The following is a 22,515-nucleotide window of genomic DNA, read 5'->3' as shown; positions in this document are numbered from 1 at the left end:
AAAAAAAAAAAAAAAAAAAGAGAGACACAGAGATACAGAGAGAGAGAGAGAGAGAGCATGAGCAGGGGAAGAGGCAGAGGGAGAGGGAGAAGCAGACTCCCCACTGAGCCAGGAGCCCGACGTGGGTCTCGATCCCAGGACCCTGGGATCATGACCTGAGCCGAAGGCACACGCTTAACCATCTGAGCCACCCAGGTGCCCCTGTAGAGCATTTTCCATCACTCTAAAACAATTTCATTGAAAGAGAGGCTGTGTCGAAGCAAAAACAGATCGAAACAGATCGATGCAGAGTTCTTCTGTTGGGAGGAATAGGTTGCAAATTAATTTAACCTGATTATTTCCTCTGTGATGGGATGGTCAATATTATGAATCCCCCTGTGACATCAATGCCTCTGATCTCACCTCCTGTGACTGGGAACCCTGTACCGTGAACTGGCTGGCTGTACAGTATGACAAAACGACTTTTCCTCTCAATTCCTACCCTAACGGGTCATTGTAAGAAAACAAGATGACTCCTTAAAAACTGCATCTTACATAAGATGTCACCATGGGAGAAAGCCGGGTGATGGCTCCGCGAGCCCTCTCCATAGGATTTGTGTGACTTCTTAGGAGCCTGTAATTATTTCAAAAGAAAGAGTTCAAAACCCAAACCTGCAGCTGTCTGAAAAAGTTACCTTCAACTAATTGTAGCAAACTGAAGTCCAAACTCATTTCTGGATAATTACTCCCAATGGTGCTAGTTGAGCTCAAATGCCAGAGAAACATTCCATAAGAAAGCCAACGAACTGTAACTGACCAAGCCTCTCCCTTGTTGCTGAATGCATATGGTAGCATATGCTTTAAATACTCACGGATTTAAGATACACTGGAATCTTAAAGATGAAAATAACTAGAACTGACAAAGTAAGATTTACAAACTTAGTTTTAGAATTCTAAGATGTAGAAAAGAGACCCACTCTGTTTCACCCGACCTGAAATGCCGTGCATTGTAAGACATTCCCTTCTTTTATGTAACAAACAAACGTGGCCAATTAACTATGACACCATGCCTCAAAGACAGTCCTGAGTGAGGGTCAAACGAGCTTCTCATTTGCATTGTCTGGAGAGATGGGCTATTTCTCCTGCCTTCATTTGTGCTGCTTGGCACGGGACTGGCAGTCCTTCTGCATGTATCTCAACGGCAAATAAAACAGTTTCAACTACTTGTATTTTCCCAGTCGTTGCTTTAAAAGAAAACGTGGGATTTCAGTCATTTCTCCAACAATGAACATTTGCCTCACTAATATCAAATTTGCTCCCTGCTGTGCTAATGCCTTCCTTTTTGTGCACACAATAGGATTTTGTTTCAATGCCAATAAAATTTCATTTCGGTAAGTGTAATCTTACTGAGAGCATATCAAATGGCAGATACCCCCAGTCATATATAGAACCAACAATACAACTCAACGAAACTGCTGCCCGTGTAAACAGCTCTTGGCCAACTTTGTGCATGCGTGGGAACAGCAACAGCACGACCACGGCCTGGCAGATGGCTACCGAGAGTGGCTGCCCATTCTAATCTACATCCAGATTTAAAAAATGGTCAAATATGGGGAGTAGGTGGGGGCGGGAGGGGGGTCTTAGAATACACTAAATGTCATAGATGCTTTAGGTCCTCTTCTCGCCCCAGGCAAATCCTCATTTCCCGCAGCCTATTTCTGACTACCTTGTCCAGGGAATTCCTTACTCATTCAAACATTATTTTTTATTGAGTAGTTCTAACTTCTAGGTACCAGGCTAAGTTCAGGGGATCCAGCAATTAACAAGAGACAAAGTACCTGACCTCAGGGAGTTTCTAGTCCAGAGGGGAAAGACTCACAATCAAATAAATGCAAAGTAAGCTAGCTGGTGATGAGGTCTCTGGCAAGATAGAGCAAACAAACAATCCTGGGATGCAGGAAGGGGTAGGAGTAGGGGTGGTTATTCTTTTGCTTGGAGTGATCGGGGAAGGCAGGCCCCTCTGATCAAGGAGGCACTTAAATCGAGTCCTGAAGGAAGGCAGGAAGCAGGTTCTGGAGAGAGCTGGGCAATAAATGAGGGGGTGAGGCAGAGGAAAAACTTGTGCAGGGGCATTGAAGTAGGAGCATTCCTGGTCAGTTACAGGGACAGCAAAGAGGCCAGTGCTCACTATAGCAGAACGGGTAAAAAAAGGAGATGGCAGTGATTAGGTTGAGTGGGGATGGAGGGAGCAGATCACATAGGGCTCTGTAGGCCATCATCTTTCAAGGACTGCGGTCTGGACTCGGAGAGAAATAGCAAACGGCATGGGGCTCCTGATCAGGAGAGTGGAACCATCTAAAAGGGTAACTCTTGAGGCAAGGGAGGGACAAAGTGCCTAGTTGATGAATCCAAATGAGAAGACAGTGACCTGGCCCGGTCGGTATCAGTGGAGATAAGGGTGACTGGTCAGATTCAGGATATATTTTTAAGGCAGAGAAGACAGGAGTTGCTGAGGTGGGGTAAGCTAAAGAGAAGACTCAATGGGGACTCCAGGGTTTCTGGCCTGGGCAACAGGAAAAACGAAGCTGCTCTTTCCCAAGTTGGGACAGGCTGGGTACAGCAGGAGTGGGGAGGTATGCAGAGGGGAATGAAGAGCTGGGTTTTCGACATGCTAGGTTGGAGGTGCCAAGGAGACATCCAAGCAGAGATGAAGTTGAAATTGAGCAGAAAGTTGGGAGATGAAATCATCAGCGTTTAAGTAGTATTTAAAGCCAAGGGATTAATTTTGACTTCGGGAGTGAGGACAGATAGAGAAGTGGTAGGAGGACCGAGGCACTTGAATATGAAGAGGTTGGGGCAATGCCAGGAGGAATCAGCAAAGGAGACTGGCAAAGAACACCCTCGGATAGGCAGAGCACCAAGTGTGGCGTCAGGGAAACCAAGTGAAGAAAATGATTTCAAGGAAAAGGGCAGGAGTAGCTGGGTCAAATCCTGCCTGAAGGCTCAAGAAGATAAGGACTGAGAACTCAGCACTGGATTTGGAAGGTGGAGTTCCTGGGCACTCTTGACAGGAATCATTTGGAGCCTGGGGGGTGGGGGTGGGCAGGCAAAACCTAACTGGAATGAAAACAATGGAGCATGGGAGGAAATGTATTTGAGGCAGTACATAAAGACAACACCAAGAAATGGCACAGTAGCTGGAAGGGAATGTGAGTGGGAGAAGTGGATGATGCTGAGGAACACATGGGTAACTGCAGGAGCCTCAATTAGGAGACGGATGATAGGACCCAGTAAGGCAGTATAGGCAAACAAACCCATGAGCACCTATGGAGGTAATGTGTGTAGGTCCAGAGGTAGGAAAGTGGGGAAGATCTAATTTCTATGTTTTATGTCTCTTCAAGACCTTAAGAGATGGGTTCGTTTGTTCTCTGACTCTTTGTTGTTGCTGTTGCCACACTGAATACATAAGCCTACAGTCCTAATCCAGAAATTTTTTAAAGTAACTAAAGAAACATGAGGTGCCTAGTTGGCTCAGTCAGTGGAGCATGCAACTCTTGCTCTTGGAGGTTGTGGGTTTGAGCCCCACGTTGGGTGTAGAGATCACTTAAAAAAATTTGGGGGGGCGCCTGGGTGGCTCAGTCAATTGAGCATCCAACTCCTGATTTCGGCTCAGGTCGTGATCTCAGGGTCGTGAGATCGAGCCCCGCGTCAGGTTCTACGCTCAGCAAGGAGTCTGCTTGGGATTCTCTCTCTTCCTCTCCCTCTGTCCCTCCCACCCCACCCCCCACTCACTCGTGCTCCCTCTGCCTCTCAAAATAAATAAATAAATCTTTAAAAAAGGTTTTAATTAAAAGTAACTAAAATATTAAAAAATAAAATAAATAAAAGTAACTAAAGAAACAGATTTTTAAAAAGAAAGAAAGAAAGGAACAGAAAGATTTTGTTGTTGTTCACCCGGGGTGATGTGTGGCTATATGTTGAATTATCTGGCAAATGTTAAACCACAAGCATTAAACAGAGCTGTGGGTAATGAATCACTTTGGCTTTTTGTTTACATAGCTAAGAAACACAATGAATGAAAAGTAAAGAGCATCACTACCAAATAATACTACAAAGCCACAGCAGCAAGTTCAATATCAGTATCTTTTGTATCTTAGTCACACTGTTTGAAAACACCCCAACTACATGGCTTATGGAGATCCATCACCTGGGGATCGGGACACAAGCCTCAGTTTGAATCTCTCTCTAGTCTGACACTGGTCACTCCAGTCAGAGAGGTTACTCTCTGTGGGGCATCTCTCGGAAGTGGATGAGTTGGGGGTCATCAGGTAGAGTCTGTCGGTGGCCACAGACCTGAGGCTGATCAAGTTCTTGCTAACTGAAGACATAAAGCCCAATGATTGAGCCTCTTGAGTTCTAGAGAAATAGGTTACCTGGAAATGACATGAAATTCTTTGAAAAGCAGCACCATAATTCGAACCGTTATTAATGGCAGAAAAGAAATCGGTCTTCCTGGCTTAGTCTACTCCACAGGCAGACAGCAGAGTAAGGTCAACAGCACAGGTTCAGGGTCAAATCCCAGCCTCACCATTTACGAACCAACATTGAGCAACTTACTGTTATAACATATCCCTGGGCCTGTTTTCTCGTCTGTAAAATGGAGGTAACGAACAGTACCTATTTCATAGGGTTACTAGGAGGATAAAGAGAATTGCTCTATGGAATAATTATTATAAAGTCATATTCTCCATCTTGGAATTTAAAACTGACCCCACACACACAAAAAAATTACATAGACGTGAAAGAGAAAAAAAAATTACATAGAAGTAGCAGGAGGACCCTCTTGGAAATTCACCAAACCAGGGACTCGGCATGTCATGTATCCTTGGGACGTCAATCATACTCCAAAATTTGAGGACGGTAAATAATGGGTTTCGCAAAAATAATTTTTAAATTGTTTTAACACAAAAACATTGACATCTGGTGCAGATGACAATACAAAAATGCACCTTTTAGGGTTGGGTGGAGACTTGAGATGAATGGTATGTATGCCTGCTTCAGGGGCCTTTTATCCTCACCGCCTCCTCTGAAATTTCAGGGGCTGCACTGGCATAAAGTGTTGTCTGCTGAGTCAGAGAGGAGATCTAGAACCTATGGGAAATCGTGCTGTGAGGACTCTTCCATATTTAATCCCTAAAACTAGAAACAGCCCTAAAAGAGGCCAGTGACTGCTGAAGGTTAAGTAAATACGATGTGGTGGGGTTAGCAAGGAAACGAGGGCTCCCAAGTGCCAGTCAGTCATCCCTCCACCTTGCCCGGGGATGTGGGGTCTCCCCTAGAGGGTACTCAGTTGCCCAGTTGGAGAGGCCGTGTTGTAAGGACAGTGTTTCTTAGCAGGAGAATCCGGGAATCCCCAGGGTATTTCTGAGAGGTCTGTGGTCTCCACCCTGAATGCTGTCAAAGTGCCCAGCCCTCCCTGCCTCCCTCACCATCAGGTGGCTTGAGGCTCCCAGGGTTGTTCCAACCAGGCCTGTCACTACCTGTCCCTTACTTTTAGCCCCAGACTTAATGAGACAGAGCCGGACGGATAAGAGAAACATAGAGACGATGGTATGGATGGCTTCCATATTCAAAACTATACAAATTTTCAGAGAAGCAAGGAATGCATGTGCCCTCAGAAGAGGGTCTCGGGCTATTAAAACTTAAATCTGTATCACCTATAAACTCTGTGCTCTAACAATCAGGAAATGAGATATTGATTTGATTGTGCAAAGGATATTTATTCTTTTACCTTACTTCGCGCAGTCCCAGGCTGGGCTCTGGGTGGGGAGAAACACAGAGGACAGAGATCCCACCCTCCAGAATTCAAGATGCAATTACAGAAACCAGATACGAACATAAGGAAAGAACGAATAATATAAGGCAACTTGTGGGCTCTCAATTAATGAAACAGACAATACCTTGGGCTTCGAAATGCTTTCTTCAAAGGAAATTTACAAGAAAGCCCAATATGTAAAACAGATCAAGGCAAGTGATCCGGTAGAATCTGGAGAGCCCCTGTAGGCAGCTCTAGTCTCTGCTGCCTTTTGCCCCCAGCCTTGAAGCCCAGCCTCCAGAACACTCGAGAAAGAGAGGCGGGATGTGCTTTCAAAGGTGAGCAGCACCAATGAGCAGGTAAAAAAGGGCCCCCAGGCAGAAGGAACCACAAAGACAAAGACAGGTGTGGAGGCCTAGAAAAGGCCAGGGCAATTTCCCCTTTCTGACGCAAATTCTAATCCTGAACAGCAGGCTCATGCGAGTGGTGTAGCAGTGGCCTGCGCAGGGCTGGATGAAGGGCAGAGCTCAAGAGCATCCACCACTGGCAGAGAGAACCAGCTGGGAGCCACACTTCCCATCCCAACCTGGCCTCCTGTCCTGGCTCTCACCCAAGGTGCCCCGTGTCACAGGGTGATCACTGCAAAAGGAGGCACATAAAGATGGGGATCGCAACCACCAAAGAGGCCCCCAAGAGCTAACAGATCGAATACAATAGGAGAGGGAGGCCAAGGTAGGTGGTAGGTAAGCCTGTGCTTACCATGGTAGGTATTTCTCAACACCACCCCCTCACTTCCCTGACATTTACGCCATGTGGAAATACAGTTCTAAGGGGCCAAATTTCCCAATGTTTCAAGAGGGGAAAAAACACTGCAGCACTTACAGCCCTATGTGGGCCAAAGAGAACATACCAACGGGCCGGTGGGCACTCCTGCATTAGAAGAGGGGTCTGAGTCTGTCTTGCCCACTAGGCCGGCCCCAGCATCTTGCTCAGGGTCTAACGCTAGTACACGATGTGCCCAATACCTATCGCTTAAATGAGTATGTGAGAACCAAGTATCAGACTAGGCAGCAAATTGTAAGCCAACTTCTTTGTCTCTCCTCCTTTAGAGAAACATTGCGGTTTGGGGGAAGCAGATGGGGTAGCAGGTTCTAAGTAAAGGGGAAACCTATGTAGAAGTTACTCACAAAGTCGCTATTAACAGCGCCAGGGTGACTGTATTTGCTCTCCACACCTCATTTCTTCAAATTCACTTATTATGCAGTTATGCACAATCTCAATCTAATCCTTTCCTTCCTCTTCTCCCTTCTCACCCTCTTCAAAGATGTGGAGTTTTACCAAGAAAAACAAAATCATTATCACTAAGTCAACGGGGAGCGCCTTGCAATTCCCTATCAGGGTGGCAGGTAGCGCTACATCTATCTCCAGCCTCAAAGTGGCGAGGACCCGGGCTCTTTTGAGTCTCCGCCCTTCAGAGCCCCCTGTCCTTGCCCGGAAAACTAGGAGGGACGTGTGCAGATTCATGGGATTGCTAGGAACATCTCCCGAGCTCATGTATCAAAATGTATTTCTGGGGTTTTTAGGATGGATCCCCAAGTCTCTGTTCTCAGTAGCTCTGGCTGGACTTTACAGAAAGTCAAGTGTGAGGTTTGAGGCATCAGTGAGTTCCACGATGTACCGGGGAAAAGTTTTACCTAAGGCATATCGCGTTCATCAGAATGAAACAACTCTTACAAAATAATGAGGAGATGGCTCCAGAAACGTAAGCACTGAAGTGAGACACTTAATCAGGGCTTCAGGGCAAAGACCAAAGCGTCCCAGAAATGAGCAGATCCTAGGATTGCCAGGACTGAAGAAATTCCTGATCATCTTGCTAAGAGCATGCAAGACTTTGGCGAGGCACCACATCCAGCCTAGGAACATATACCACGGCTCAGAGCAACAGAAAGTTTGGGCCAGTGTTCAGGGGAAAGGAAAAAACCTGGGGCTGAAGAGGATGAGCAGAGGATGGGCAGAGGATGGGCTTCATTGGAAAAGTTCGTAGAGCATGTGACTTTTGATCTCAGGGTTGGGAGTTCAAGTCCCACACTGGATGTAGAGGCTAATTAAATAAACTTAAAAAAAAGTCGCTTTTGAAAATATCCCCTCCCCCCCAATAAAAGAAAGCAAGCCTGGTCTAGGTGGGTCAGGACTCACTAGTCACAACTAGGAACTTCGATGTGGCCCCACCTCAAACACACACAGCTACTCCCTTCATCTTCTGCTCACCAAAGACAGGTCCTGATCCCAGACCATGCCTGCTTTTGCACTTGGCCTCGAAGTATATTCAGATCTTCCCCCTGACCTTTAAAGAACACCAAAGGTACTGCTGGAACAAGAAACACTTTTATCTATTTCTGCTGCCCTTTTAAAAAAAAAAAAGTACTTTTATTATGGAAATCCTTAAAAGCATGTACAAAAGTTGAGAGAACAGCATAATGAACTCCACATATCTTCAATTGGCTTCAAGGATTATCTTTGCCGATCTTGTTGGCCACCACTGATTTCCCTCCCTCATTCTAATAGTTAACAAAATTGGTATTAGAGGGCAAGGGCCCCACTCAGAGCCACCCTGTTAGAAGCAGCATAAAAGGTTAGAACTCAGGCCAAGTTTCTAAAAAATTGTAAAAGGTTCTTTGAGAGATTAAAACCGAGGAGAAACAAAGAAAAGAATAGACCCTGAGTAAAAATCACTTACGATCCTTTTAAGTAGATTCTGTCTCCCTCAGGAACTTAAAAAAAAAAAAAAAAAAAAATCAGTAGGAAAACTTATAGAAGTTATATCATATATATATATATATATATAAACTTATACAATATATAAGTCTTTTCAGGCCAAGGAGTGTATTTTTTAAATATTGTGGGTATTTTTTAAGATTGATTTATTTATTTGAAAGAGAGAGAAAGACTGAGAGTGGCGGGGGCGGGGGGGGAAGGAAGAGGGAGAGAGAGAATCTCAAGCAGACTCCCTGCTGAGCGAGGAGCCAGACCCAGGGCTTAGACCCAGGGCTTAACGTGGGGCTTGATCTCACCACCCTGAGATCATGACCTGAGCTGAAATCAAGAGTCAGACATTCAACCGACTGAGCCACCCAGGCGTCCCTAAATATTGTTTTAAATAATGAGGTTGTTTTGTATTTTTCTGTGGAATTTAAATTGCTAGCAGGCGAAAGGTTAGTATTCAGTGAACCACGACAAAAGCCTGTGTGTCCATGTTCAGTGATTTTTTTAGAAAGGTAAAAGAGGGGGTAGATCTCTATTTTTTCAAATGGACAGTTAATGTCTAGAACTGAGAAGACCGTTTTATTTGTGTGTTATTTTATACCCATATACACCTCTGTTTGGGTAGAGAGAGCGATGGAATCTTTTTACAATATAATTTTAAGAGGGTAGAGATCGTTTCCTTTTCAAGTAATTAAGCACACTTCCTAAATAAAACTAAGAAGCAGACATGTCCTCTTCTCCCAGGACACAATAAAAGGTTTTATTTTATAAAAGCAACAGACTAGAATGTTCTATTTGCTGTTCCCTCCATCTGCCCTTTCAGTTTGGGCTAAATCCTATCCCTCCCCTCTCTCTACTGCATCCCCAGTGCCTAAAGAACTCCCACTTGCTAGGTGCTCAAAAAGATTTCCTGACACGCACAATGCACCCCTGGGAGGGCCGGTCTATTTGACACTTCCCATTCTTCACCAACTTTCCTTTCCTCAGCCTTCCAGCTTTCTTCTCTTGCCTCAGTTCCATTCTATCTCTTCATTGATTTTAGCATTCTGACATTTAAAACAGCAGTAAGTGTTCCAAAATGTCCAAGAATGATGGATTGCACCAGATACTATGGGTACATTACCTCTTACAAATCTATGACCACTTGGAATGCTGAAGAAAGGAACCTGTTTGGATGGCAGATGGGAGCCCGGGACATCTAAACTGCTGAGATCTTGCAACTCAATCTCTGAGTCTCCAGGCACAAGCTAAACATTTAAAAAATAGAACTTTGGGGCACCTGGCTGGCTCAGTCTAAAGAGCAGGCAACTCCTGATCTCGGGGCGTGAGTTCGAGTCCCAAATTGGGTGTAAAGATTACTAAAAGTAAGTAAATAAACAAACTTCAAAATAATTCTTTTAAATAGAACTTAAGTGTTTTCTTAACAAGAACCACATATTGATGCCACTTGATGCTAACAAAGCCAGATTCTTACAATGAATGCATTGTATTCTGACTTTGTGGCCCTACTATTTCTTATGCTTAGTACTGACCTAAGCAATGCTAACACCCTCCAGCACTCCTGACTGGTTGATGGTATCTAAGTCTCAGGGGCAATGTAATAGCAGGCTCCAAATACCCAGGACAAAAGAATACTTCACACTGAATGGCCACCGGCTAATTATTACCTCTGGTGGAGAGAGCAAGTAGAAGTAGAAACCATAATTATACTATGGGAAATGGGGGCTGGAGAAAAGAAGTGTATCCTGAAAATGAAAACTTAAAGAATAATGGAGCCCAGAAATCACAAGCAAATCCTTTTGTTAGTAAGCTGGAGTTTCTACTCCATGAGAGGTCTAGAAATAATCCTTACAGCTATTTGCGAAGATGGAGGAATCCAGCTAAAATGTCTTCCATACATCTCCGTTGAGGAAGGGAGGACATTGGCTTTCACTGCTATTCTGTGTTAATTTTAAGTCATGGTTGCTCAACATCTGCACTGTTGACATTCGGGACTAGATCATTTGTTGTTGGGGGCGGGGGCTGTCCTGTGCATCATAGGATGTTTAGCAGCATTCCTGGTCTCCACCACCCATTAGATGCCAACAGCATCTCCACAACCCCCCCACTCACAGCTCCGTATACTACCAAATGTCCACTGGCGGCAAAGTCATCTTCAGTTGAGAACCATTGGTTTTAAGTTCTCCAAACACACCCATCTCTGCAGCCTCTCCTTCTCATCATCCTCCCACCCAACCAAAGCCACACTGATCAACCCGTTTATGAATTTTCTTTCCAATCTGTAAATTGACTTCAAGAAACCATAAGGAGAAGGGGTGACCTGCTTCCGGGAGTGCAAAGGAGAGGCACTCAAGAAATGTGGGTGGGGGGCGCCTGTGTGGCTCAGTCGGTTGAGTGTCTGCCTTCGGCTCAGGTCATGATCCCGGGGTCCTGGGATCGAGCCCCATGTCCTCATCTGGCTCCCTGCTCAGTGGGGAGTCTGCTTCTCCCTTTCCCTCTGCCCCTCCCCCTGCTCGTGTTCCCTCCCTCCTTCTCTCTCTCTCTCTCTCTAATAAATAAATAAAATATTAAAAAAAAGAATATGTAATGGAAGTCAGAATTTAAAAAAAAAAAGAAATGTGGGTGGGTTCCCACTTTTTCTTTCTGCTGAAGAAGTCACAGCTCCTCAAGCAGATACCTGTCTCTTCCAGGAATCTGATTTTGAAGGTAAATGCACATATTTTGAACATGGCAATTACGTTCAAAATACTAGAACTGAAGATCGTGATTTCTTCTATCTTTTCTTTCTGTAGGAGGAATGCAAGTCTTTAATTTTTTAGGAAGAACCCAGGAACCAAATAAATACTTAGCACTTTAAAGGAAATGCTTTATACACTTCAGTGAATTCTTGCCAGGAGGCATGGTCTTAAAAACACAGCACTTTGAACAGAGATGTCTGACAATAACAGCCTACAGTACTTACAGCCTCCCACCCATGTTTCTATGGTGATACTTGAACTCAAATGGTTTGAATTCAAACTACCAAGTAATCCAAAAGAAAAGCCCTTTCCTCATTCCATAAAGCATATTTTCTCATTTGCTGGGGGGGTGGGGAGGGAGGAAAGATTCATACTTCATACTTTTTAGTAATAAATTTTTTGTTCAAAATTAAGAAATTAAAAATGTGCACATGAGCCTTCTCAAATCTTCACGCGAACAGAGGATAGAAATCCCGGACCGATTTTCTGAGACTCGTTTATCATTTTACAGTCAAGAAATACTAGGCATTGTTCAAGGAGAGGCAGAGCTTAAGCATGCCACAGAGTTGAAAACTCATCAGCAAAATATTAATCACAGCTGAAACCTGACATACACTCTCCCGAGTTCCTTAGGTACAATACATTCCAGCGATTAAAAATACATTCCAGGGTGCCTGGGTGGCTCAGTCCTTAAGCGTCTGCCTTCGGCTCAGGTCATGATCCCGGGGTCCTGGGATCGAGCCCCGCATCGGGCTCCCTCCTCGAGGGGAAGCCTGCTTCTCCCTCTCCCACTCCCGCTGCTTGTGTTCCTGCTCTCGCTATCTCTGTCTCTGTCAAATAAATAAATAAAATCTTTAAAAAAAAATACATTCCATTTCCTCTAAGTGCACATTCAATCTGTCAAACTGGATGACAACAGCCTTTAAAGCTGCTGAAATTCTGAAACCCAACCTGCTACACATCCTGAACAGCCCCTTCTCCAAAGGAAAGTTACGAGAAATGTATGCAGACTTCTCAGATATGGACACGTCTTAAAATTCCCTGAGAAGGACGTCAAAATGACTCCCTTGCAAACTTCTGAACAGGAACAGCATTTCGGACTCTCCATCTAATTCTCAATTTCCATGTTTGTTGCAAAGGGTACTCAAATGAAATTTTTCCTTGGGCTCCTAAGGATCGGAAGGGGTTTAAGATCCCTCCAGCAGACACAGGCGTAAGCCCTTGAAAACCGTGGGTTGTATCTTTAAAAGGTGTCAAAGGAAAAGCAGATGAAATGCTGTAATCCCCGCCCACTGTCACTTAAGAGCTAACAGCCCACGCACTCTGCACGCCCAGCCAGCATCCTGCATCCACCCTTTCTTTCAAACCCACTGCATTAGACCATGGAAACTCAGGATGTGTGGCCACAGCGGCCCCTGCTCTGGCTCCAGCTGGCCCACCACGCAGCGTGGCCGTGACCTTAGTCACACTTCCCCCTGACATCCTGTGAGTGGGCTCAAGCTGGAGCCAGACCTTCCCACCGTGCTGCCCGCCCTGCTCCTGGAAATTACAACCCCCCCCCAAAACATTCCATTCTCCTCTCACACCAACAGAGCTTCCTGCCCCCCTCCCCGCCCCTCCTGAACAACAGGTCTTTGAATACCATTCACCACCCTGGTGACACCTTTAACCATTTAGCTAAAGGGGAGGTACGTGGATTTTCATGGAAGCTGGCTCTCTCATTCTAACGAAACTCTTTTAAAGTCTTGTCCCAATAATCCCTCCTCCAGGAATTACAAGCACATACAACCTGTAGAATCTTTTTTTTTTTAATTTTAAAGATTTTATTTATTTATTTGACAGAGAGAGACACAGCGATAGAGGGAATACAAGCAGGGGGAGTGGAGGGAGAAGCAGGCTTCCCGCCGAGCAGGGAGCCCGATGCGGGGCTCGATCCCAGGACCCTGAGATCATGACCTGAGCTGAAGGCAGACACTTAACGACTGGGCCACCCAGGCGCCCCCAACCTGTAGAATCTAACACAGGGTACGGAAAAATGTGCACAACAAAGCTGTCGTCGTTGAAGAAATACTTCTTCCCTTACTAGAGAGGGTGCCTGTTGGGATTCAGACTTCCATAAGCCTTCTCTTCACGGTCCTTTTCTAGTTGGACCAGAAGGGTTTCAGAAATCTTTTGAGTTGCATGTATTAATGCTTGTCTTTGAAAAAGAGCTTTCATTTAAATAAACAGGGTCATGAGAAAAATACTCCCCATTTACTTTTAGTCGTAGAGTCAAGAAAGAAGCAATTTTTTTGTTTCATCAGATGACTGGCAGTATTGATCCTGCCTTCCTCCTAAAAGATGCATGGGGGTCCTAAGGATGGTTTCTCAAGCAAAGATGTCAAGCTGGGCAGAGTGACATTAAGAAGGCAGTTAATGCGGGTGCCTGGGTGGCTCAATCCGATAAGCGTCTGCCTTCGGCTCAGGTCATGATCCCAGGGTCCTGGGATCGAGGCCCGCATCGGGCTCCCTGCTCAGCGGGGCATCTGCATCTGCTTCTTCCTCTCCCTCTGCCTCTCCCTGCTGTCGTGCAAATAAATAAATAAAATCTTTTTAAAAAAGGCAGTTAATGCATTCATTGTTTAGACTCATACTATTCTACACATTCAAAAATGGACATAGAGGTTCAGGTTCTACATAAAATAGAGTGAGCACCCTCCACCCTGTTTTTCCCAGCGAACAAGACTATAAAACCTGGAGAGACTGCACAGAGCAGCGATCTGAGGATTCTGAAAAGTAAATAGTAGCAGGCAGATTAGAAAAGACAGGAATTCGGGGCGCCTGGGTGGCTCAGTTGGTTAGGCGACTGCCTTCGGCTCGGGTCATGATCCTGGAGTCCCTGGATCGAGTCCCGCATCGGGCTCCCTGCTCAGCGAGGAGCCTGCTTCTCCCTCTAACCCTCTCCCCTCTCATGTACTCTCTCTCTCTCTCTCATTCTAGCTCTCTCAGATAAATAAATAAATCTTAAAAAAAAAAAAAAAAAAAAAAAGACAGGAATTCAAAATACCACCAACCTGCCAGTGAGTCTACCATGACTTTCTCCTCCAATATGCCCCAAGCCTGAGAGAGCTGACAGAGAGCAAGCCTGGAGATACCCTGTAGCTCTGGCTCAGGGAGCAGGAAAGAACTCATGATGCTCAGAGAGTGGGGGAAATCCCCCACTTCTTCTCCTTTGCTCTGTTCTCTCGGGTCACAACCCCCAAGTGGCAACGGCAGCCTGCAGCAGCGGGAGCCTTGCAGGACCAGAACTCTGAGGGACAAGAGCCTTCCTCTGGGTTCAGCGGAGCAGTGGCTACAAGAAGATGGGGTAAAACCATGCCAATTTTTATTCTCTGTCCTCCTGTCACTTGGTGCCAGGGACACTTCCACAGCTGTGGAAGTACGTGGCAGAGTAATGAAATCCCATGCCAAATGACCAAAGGAAGCCCCATGGAACTAGAAAGTACTGAAAAAATTATATAGAGGGAGAAGCTCAGGAAAGGCACCGTATAAATTGTTTATAAACTCCCGGGCTCACCCACAAGCTTGGCACGCACGGATCTCACCCTCAACAGCCTACCTGAGACTATGAGAACATTCTAGAATGGCCTATGCGCCAGACGGGTCACCGCGGGGCGTACCCACCCAACACATCCAAATGGCGCTGCCAAGGCACAGCCAACTGAAATGACATTGGGACCACAGCTCACAGAAGGTTGGGTTAGAACTCGATCTCTGAACATAACCAAATCAACTGCCTGCGACAACAAAAGTATCAAACTCTCCATGGGATTTAAACAAGATCCAGAGCCTCATAACATAACATTCAAAATGGCCTGGATAAAATCCAGAATTACTCAGCATGGGAAAAGACAATCAACAGATGCCAATGCTGAGATGACACAGATGCTTGAACTATCTGACAAAGACTTTAAAGCAGCTATTACAGAACTGTTCCAGCAACCAATCAGAAGCCATCGTGAAAGCAATGGAAAAACAGAAGTCTGAGCAGAGATACAGAAGCTATAAAGAACTGCTGGAAATTCTAGAACTGAAAAAATAACTGAAATAAAATCTTCCTGGATGGGCTCAACACAGCATGGAGAGAAGAGTCCGCGAACTTGAAGACAGAGCCATAGAAATTAGCCAATGTGAACAACGAAGAGAAAAAAAGATTTAAAACAAAACAACAGAGGCCCTGGGGGTTTGGGGGACAATAATAGTAGGTCTGCCATTTGTGTCACAGAAGTCCCAAAAAGAGAGCAAGAGTGCATTGCAGAAACAAAATGTAACAAACTAGTGGCTGAAGACTTGCTAAATTTCCCAAGAGACACAAATCTACAAATTCAAAAAGCAGAGTGACCCTCCCCCTAGGATAAACCCAAAGAAAAATGTGCTGAAAACTAGACACAAAACAATCCTGAAAGCAGGGAGAGAAAAAATGACATATTACCTCTAAGCACAAAAACTCAAATGACCATGGATTCCTTACTAGAAACCATGGAAGAGAGAGAGAAGTGGCCTGATATATTTTAACCCTCCTCAGGAAAGAACTGCCAACACAGAATTCTATATCCAGCGAATAGATCTTTCAGGAATGAAGGCAAAATACGGACATTCTCAGATGAAGGAAAACTAAGATCACTTACTAGCAGCTGACTTCCTCTAAGATAATAGCTAAAGAAAGCTCTTTAGACAAAAGGGAAATGATACCACAAGGAAACACGGAACATCAGGAATTAAGAAAGAGCAGCAGAAATGGGAAACATCTGGGTAAATATAAAACACTATACTTCTCCTCTTGAGCTCTTTGTTGAAAGCAAAAATTAGAACATTGTCTATGGGGTTTTCAGTGTATGTCACTGTAACCATAAGATAAATATAACAAACAACAGTGGTAAGGTCTCCACAGTTCACTTAAAGTGGTAAAATGCTGATTCCAAATCCCCTGTAAAGTATGTACGTTGTAATCCTTAGAGCAGGCACACATACACAATAAAAGATACAAGGAGACACACAGATCAATTAAAAATCAAACACTAGGAAATATTCACATAATTCAAAAGGCAGAACACAGAAAACAGGAATGAAAATCATTAATAAAATGGTAGGCATAAATCCAAGCATATCAATAATTACAGTCAACTAAAATGGTCTAAACAGGACAGAGACTGTGAGAATGAATAAAAAAATAGGAACCAACTAGATCTTAACAAAAACTCACTTGAGGGGCACCTGGGTGGCTCAGTTAAGCATCTGCCTTCTGTTCAGGTCATCGGGCTCCTTGCTCAGCAGGGAGTCTGCTTCTCCCTCTCCCTCTACCCCTCCCCCCTGCTTGCGCTCTCGAGCTCTCTCCCTCAAATAAATAAAATCTTTGAAAAAAACTCACTTGAAATATAGTATTAGTAGGTAGGTTAAAAGTAAAAGAAGGGGAAAGGTATAACATGCAAACAACCATTCCAAAGAAAGCTGGAGTTGGGGGGGGAGGCCACCTGGCTGGTTCAGTCAGTGGGGCGTGCAACTTGGGGTTGTGGGTTTGAGCCCCAGGCTGGGTGTAGAGATTACTTAAAAAACATAAAAATCTCCTGGGGGGCCTGGGGGGTTCAGGCCTGGGGGGCCTGGGGGTTCTGGGGGGCTCTGCCTTCGGCTCAGGTCATGATCCCAGGGTCCTGGGATCGAGCCCCGCATTGGGCTCCCTGCTCTGCAGGTAGCCTGCTTTCTCCCTCTCCCACTCCCACTGCTTGTGTTCCCTCTCTCGCTGTGTCTCTCTGTGTCAAATAAATAAGTAAAATATTTTTTAAAAAAACATAAAAATCTTATATATATAAAATAATATAAAATAAAGTTGACTTCAAAACAAAGACAATTGCATTGCCAGGGACAAAGATATTACATAATGATAAAAGGGTCAATTTGATAAGACATGACAATCCTAAATACATTTGTACCCAGCAACAAACCTTCAAAATAAAGGAAGCCAAAACTGACAGAATTCAAAGGAGAAAGAGATAAATCTAAACTCATAGTTGAAAGCTTTGACATTCCACTCTCAGTAATATATAGCAATAACAAACAGAAAATACCACCAACCAATTAAATTGAGTATTTACAAAACAGTAACAAAAACAGAATATGTATTCTTTTAAAGTACTCATAAAACATTCACCAAGACTAACCGTACCCTGAAGTATTAAACTTAAACAAATTTAAAAGAATTGAAATAATAAGAAGTATGTCTTCTGATCATAATGAAATTAAGCTAGAAATCAAAAGAGAACAAAAAGAGAAACAAAAAACAGAGAAAAGGGAAATTTCTAAATACTTGGAAATTATACAACATACTTCTAAATAACGTATGCGTCAAAAAAAGTCTCAAGTGAAAAAAGATTTTTGTATTGAACAAAATAAAAATGCAACATAACAAAATGTGTGTGATGCGGTTAAAAATGGTGCTTCGAGGGAAACATATATTAAATGTTTATATTAGAAAAAAAGAAGGGTCTCTTACTGGGCGCCTGGGTGGCTCAGTTGGTTAAGCGACTGCCTTCGGCTCACGTCATGATCCTGGAGTCCCGGGATCGAGTCCCGCATTGGGCTCCCTGCTCGGCAGGGAGCCTGCTTCTCCCTCTGACCCTCCTCCCTCTCATGCTCTCTGTCTCTCATTCTCTCTGTCTCAAATAAATAAATAAAATCTTTAAAAAAAAAAAAAAAAAAGAAGGGTCTCTAATCAATAATCTAAGTTTCCATCTGCATAAACTAGAAAATAAGGAGCAGAATACATCCAAAGCAAGAAGGTGGGGGAAATATTAAGGATAAGGGCAGAAATAAATGAAATTGAAAGTTAAAAAACAATAGGAAAAAAAAAATCAATGAAAACAAAAGCTGGTTCTCTAACAATATCAAAATTATTAAGTCTCTAGCAAGACTGACAAAGAAAAAACTCATTTCTTACTAATGAAAGAGGGGGTCCCACTGACATTAAAAGGATAGGGAAATAGAACAACTCTACATACATAAATTCAACAACTAATATTGCTTCCATCCTTTGAAGAATTTTTTTGGTCCATGTTCATGAGGATATTGGTCTGTGGGTTTGTCACTGTTGTAATTTGCTTTTTACCATCATTAATGCTGGCCTTGTGAAATAAACTGGCAAGTTTACCCTCTTGTTCTGAAAGACATGGTCTAAAACTGGTGTTATGTCTTCCTTAAATGCTTGTTAGAATTTACCGGCGAAACCTACTGGGACTGGAAATGTCTTTTCCAGAATTTTCTTTTTTAACCATGAATCCGGTTTTATTAATGATTATAGGACTACTGAGGTTATGGATTTCAACTCAGGTGGGTTTGGATAGGTTGCAGTTTTTTCAGGAATGGGTACAAGAGAGTCTTGTTGGATTGTCTGACTCTTCCTGGATCAGAGAAGAGACAATTTGATCCAGGATCTTTCAGACTGTCGCAGAGAGGTTCCCAATCTTCTTGGCAGTAATCAGATGGCAGTAGGGGGAGGTTATAGGGAGGCTCAGGGAAGGGTGCTGAGGGGCTAAATTGCAGACTCCTTGTTTCTGAGACTGGCCTGTCCCACACCGCCAGGCCAGTACAGTTAACTGCAGTCACTGGCCAGGCTGGAATGTTGTTCCATGACGAGAGCTGGGAACCACAGGGGTAGAGGTGATACTGAGGGGTGGCAGGTAGGTATGGGAGGTGGGGTCAGGTCTAAGTGTAAAGCTGGCCAGGGAAGGCCGCGGGGTCTCCCCACCCTCTCCACCAGAACAAGTACTCTCTGAACCACTTTCTGAGATTCTTCCCTCTTACATACAGCATATGCCCAGGGACAGGTTAAGCGCCAACATGGCTTCTTCCCCACATATAATGCACAGTCTTTTTAATTCTTTTATTATTATGAAGGGAAGGCAGCTGCTACAGAAAAAGTTTGGAAAACTCTGCCCTCAGATGTCCCAAAGGAGGTGACTCGGGTTCTGGCACGGGCTTCTTGAGAAGGCAGTGGGCCAGCCATTCCCAGCCCAAGGCAGGGCACTTCCATGGACTCAGCCTGGGTATGGAAACAAAGTCGTGGCATTCAACTGACTGGCTTCACTTCTTCCTCCATTTAGTCAGACACAAACCGAGACTCATAAAGCTGAGGGCGACCTCATGAATCTCCCTGCCCATGGCCTGATTTCACAAGATGAGGAGACTCTGTTCTAGACATGGGAAGTGACTGGCTCAAGGTCGTAGACTTGTTGAGGCAAAAATGGGACTGGAGCCCACGTTCCAAGGGTCCCAGCTCAGTGCTCTTTACACTACACATAAAAACAAGTGTTGACTGGACAGCTACTGTATTGTGAGGCAATATGATGACAGTTCCCGTTAGCAGAGAATCTGACCTTCAGTAGGGAATATAGACATTAAACAATTACCCAGATAAACAGAAATGAGTGTGAAGTTACTAAGGAGAAATGCAGGGAGTGAGTGTAAATACATGGCCTTCAAAAGGCTTCTCAAGACACAACCCACCACCACCAGCCCTAGAGTCATAGTGGTCCCAGTGGAAAAATTTCACCTTGGTAAACTGAGGAATGATTATATGTGATCTTTTGGTGGTTAAATAAAATTTCCTGTTGGTGAAGTCTACAACCTAGAAAGTGCTTTAGTCCTATATCTGAAGCACGATCTCAGATAGGCACATGGAGAACGCCATATTAGTAGTAGACTAAGGAGTTAAGACAAAAAGGCAGACATTGAAAGAAATAATGATTCTAGCCCTGGGCATTTTGTTGAACCAAGATGAAGGAGCCATTGTGTGGTGACTCAAGCCAAGCATGACCCAGATACTGCAGGGGAAACAGCCCTGGAGCCACGAAGGCCCTGGAACAGGCTCCAGCAACCAGCATGACATACTCCAGAGAGCAGGAGTTCCCTGCTGAGTAAACCAGGTAGTTCTGCAGAGTAGGGACTGAATCTAGGATTCTCTGTTTCAAGACCCCGACAGTGAAGAAAGGACAGAAAGAAACATGCACAGACAGACCTTCTAGCTTATCTCAGAACTTGATAAATATTAACACTTTTAATGGGAAACTTCTATAAACATTTGATCAAGTTATTCTTTTGGGAGAGGTTTCCCCTACAACTGGCCCTCTCCTGATGGAAGCATTTAAAGGGTCTCTAATTTCCCCCTATACTTTCAAGGCATAAATGCAATCACAAAGCCGAAGACCTGAGGTGAAAGTAGCTTTACAGATGTTAAATTCCCATGTGGGAGAGCTTGATAAAACAGACTGGAGTCTGATAATTCAATTGTAACAGGAGGTCAGGCTCTTTTCACCACAGCAATCAACAGAAGAACAAAAAAAGTAGGCATGTAATTCTATATGAAGCACAGAATGTTCTGGAAGAAAAAACAAAAGTCAAGTCACCTATGAGGTGGCTGAGATAACTACGAGAAGAGATGTTCCTAGAAGCTTCTAAACCACATTGCAAAGTTGGGCTAACTGACCACACAGTTTGGGACAGAAAAACAGGAGTAACGTCAGAGACTGTCACCACAGTTCGTAGGAGGATTCAGACCACACCAGCACCAAACAGGTGTCTGACCACCTGCCGGGGCTCTCTTGTCAATTCAAAACCTCTGAAGGTGGTTATTTTGGTCAAAGGCATAGAATTTAAGGTTTTAAAACGTATTCAGAATGCACATTTATACCAGCCAACTCTGATGGGGCAGAAATCATTTATCATGATCACAGCAGGCTGTCTGAGTCTAAAGCAACAGCTATCTTAAAAGCTTAATGGAATCTCCCTCCTTAAAAATTATTAATAAGAGAATGATTTAGCTTGCATTTCCCCCAGACCCTCAGGAGCTGGCTAAGTAACCTCAAGAAGTACCCAATTAGTTCAGTAATTCTGTTGAGTCAATGGGAAATGACAACAATTAATCTTGGGCTCTTTGTTTCAACACCTTGAGAGTCAAGAAAGAACATGATGACGTATGCACAGATAAAGCTTCTAGTTTTATCTCAGGACTTGGTAAGAATAATACTTATTTTTCTATACATTCCCTGCTGTATCCGGAGCACCTAGCACAGAGCCTGACATAGAGTGCAACTTCAAAAAAACTTTTTTTTAAATAAGCACACAGTTTACTTATCAGTTAAAAACTCTGCAAAACCTGAAATATATGCCTTGAAAGATCACTATCTTATCATTCACACTGATATACAAGTAAGAAAGGGAGTATCAAACCAAACATTTATTTCGTTATTTTTCTTAGAATGGTTTGGTGAAAACAGACAAACAGAACTAACAAATACCCTCTACAGTTTGCTAACTGTGTGATCTTGGGCATGTGACTTGAACGCCTCTCTTAAGTATCTATGACCTCATATCTAAATAAGGCCAATAATCTCCTCCTCACAGTGTCGCACTACAGACTTAAATATGGTCAGACTTTTTAGAGCCTGGCACATAAAAGGTGTTCAGCAAATGAAGACCTGTGAGAGTGTAGGGGGAAAAACTCCCATATTCTCCTTTGACCTCAAACATGGATTCCAACTAGAAGATTGTATTATCCATGTCACTTTCTGAGCTTCTTCCCAAAGAAAGGAGTCCTTTGCTCATTACAAGAATTCTCTAACCTGGGGGCAGATCAGAACCCCAGGGGACCTTTCCAGGCAGGTGTCGTGCTCACTGTGACTCTCCGGTGGTGTGTGGGAGGAGGACAGAGCTGCCTGGTGGAGTCCTCCACCTGGCCCTGAGCCCCTGGGCCCTCCAGGAGCCCAGGTACATGGGGACAGAGGGACAGCAAAAAGGAAGCGGTCAGGACACAGGGAGCGTGAGGCTTCAGAGGCAGGTGGAAGGGAGGCAAAGCACAGGGAGGCCCAGGGAAGGCTGGCCAGCCGATTAGGAGCACACAACCTCTTCCTCAGAGAAATATCTTTTTTTTTAATTTTTTTTTTTAATTTTTTTAAAGTAATCTCTACACCCAGCATGGGGCCCGAACTCACAACCCCGAGATCAAGAGTCGTGCACTCCTCCGACTGAGCCAGCCAGGCGCCCCGAGGAGCAACCTTAATTTAACCAGTAAATGAAAGGCCGTTTGGAAATAGCTTCTACAAGCTGTGATTTGACAGAAACTTCGAGTGAATATACATCTAAGCTTTCCAAAAAAACAGATCTGAAATTGGCTGGTTAATCTGGCCTAAACCA

At 44.1% G+C, this 22,515-nt stretch overlaps 1 long non-coding RNA gene across 6 annotated transcripts in view; it reads right to left on the bottom strand.

Moving 5' to 3' along the window:
• LOC145717862 (uncharacterized) overlaps window positions 1-22,515 on the bottom strand; it is a 98,370-nt gene that overhangs the window by 26,343 nt on the left and 49,512 nt on the right. Inside the window, exon 6 of one of the 6 annotated variants that reach the window (XR_014141348.1) lies at window positions 8,355-8,565. The exons of 2 other annotated variants lie outside the window; for them this stretch is intronic. This is a non-coding gene — a long non-coding RNA (uncharacterized LOC145717862). Of the gene's footprint in view, window positions 1-8,354; window positions 8,566-8,703; window positions 12,126-18,024; window positions 20,702-22,515 lie in introns of those variants that run through there. 3 more of the 6 variants (XR_014141349.1, XR_014141344.1, XR_014141347.1) reach the window with 3 other exon arrangements.

The sequence above is a fragment of the Leptonychotes weddellii genome, chromosome X (genome assembly GCF_054177405.1).
Source record: "Leptonychotes weddellii isolate Sample4059 chromosome X, ASM5417740v2, whole genome shotgun sequence".
NCBI classification, from domain to species: Eukaryota; Metazoa; Chordata; class Mammalia; order Carnivora; family Phocidae; genus Leptonychotes; species Leptonychotes weddellii.
Note: the sequence above shows the minus strand (reverse complement) of the source record. Positions and strands in the feature narration are given on the sequence as shown.